We start from the raw sequence: 1,347 nt of genomic DNA, 5'->3' as shown, positions 1-1,347 counted from the left end.
TAAATCAGAATGCCTACCCTGAAAAATGAAAAAAATAAATGAAAACAATTCAACCATTTAAAGTGTTAATATAGGTGTTATTCCTTCTCTGCAAGAAGGATAAGGAAGTTTGTACTCTCTGCGTGGCTGAGAAGTTTTTCACCTACCAGAACCCTGCCAGGGTACATGAAACAGGTGCCCTCCAAAACTAGAGTGCGATCTACAGTCTACATCCCGCTGCAGCTCAGGAGCAGCGTCAGGTGAGAATGACAACATTAACACACAGGACCCCGTCAAACTGAAGTAAGTAAGAGCTCTGAAAAGAAAATAGAAAGTGAGAAAGACACTAATCAAGAAAGGAGTCCAGATAATGAAGACCCTGGAGACTCTAAGCATATTCGCCTCACTCTTATGGAAGAAGTATTGCTCCTGGGACTAAAAGATAAAGAGGGCTACACATCTTCCTGGAATGATTCCATATCGTCTGGGCTGCGAGGAGGCATTCTGATAGAGCTGGCCATGTGGGGTTGAATCTATCTGGAACCTCCCACCATGCGTAAGAAGCGACTCCTAGACAGAAAGGTCCTGCTAAAGTCAGACAGCCCAACAGGTGATGTTTTGCTGGATGAAACACTCAAACACATTAAAGCAACTGAGCCAACAGAAACTGTGCAGACGTGGATTGAGCTACTCACTGGTGAGACATGGAACCCCTTCAAATTACAGTACCAGCTGAGAAATGTGCGAGAACGAATTGCCAAGAACCTGGTAGAAAAGGGTATTCTAACCACAGAGAAGCAGAATTTCCTGCTGTTCGACATGACCACTCATCCAGTGACCAATACAACAGAGAAACAGTGACTAATGAAAAAGCTTCAGGACAGTGTGCTGGAACAGTGGGTGAATAATCCTCAGCGCATGGACAGGCGAACGCTGGCGCTCCTGGTGCTGGCCCATTCCTCCGATGTACTGGAGAATGTCTTCTCTTGTCTGACAGATGATAAGTACGATGTGGCAATGAATCGAACCAAGGACCTAGTAGAACTGAACCCTGAAGTGGAGGGGACAAAAAGCACAGTGCCACAGAGATGATCTGGGCTCTGTTGGCAGCCTTCAACAAATCCTAAAGCCAGCAGCCAGGTGTCTGTTTCCCTGCTGGCTGGTGACTGTCAGAGACCCCTATCACTGAGATTGCTGTGATGAGATACTGTCATCATTCCCCCTCTTTTTGAATCAGACTCCTGACTTGAGGGGGACAACCTCAGGGCCTTTCCATGGGCCATGACCTTCTAAACAGACTCTATCTCACTTCTACTCTGTCTGAATGAAAGGAGTGAACCCACACACATCTAATAAAGATTTCCCGTT

The 1,347-nt window shown here is 46.1% G+C and overlaps 1 pseudogene; it reads left to right on the top strand.

Annotated features, from left to right (window-relative positions):
* Positions 1-206: 206 nt before the first annotated feature.
* On the top strand, positions 207-1,106 carry LOC117705907 (Golgi phosphoprotein 3-like pseudogene; annotated as a pseudogene).
* The last annotated feature ends 241 nt before the right edge of the window (positions 1,107-1,347 follow it).

The sequence above is a fragment of the Arvicanthis niloticus genome, chromosome 3 (genome assembly GCF_011762505.2).
Source record: "Arvicanthis niloticus isolate mArvNil1 chromosome 3, mArvNil1.pat.X, whole genome shotgun sequence".
Classification (NCBI taxonomy): domain Eukaryota; kingdom Metazoa; phylum Chordata; class Mammalia; order Rodentia; family Muridae; genus Arvicanthis; species Arvicanthis niloticus.
Note: the sequence above shows the minus strand (reverse complement) of the source record. Positions and strands in the feature narration are given on the sequence as shown.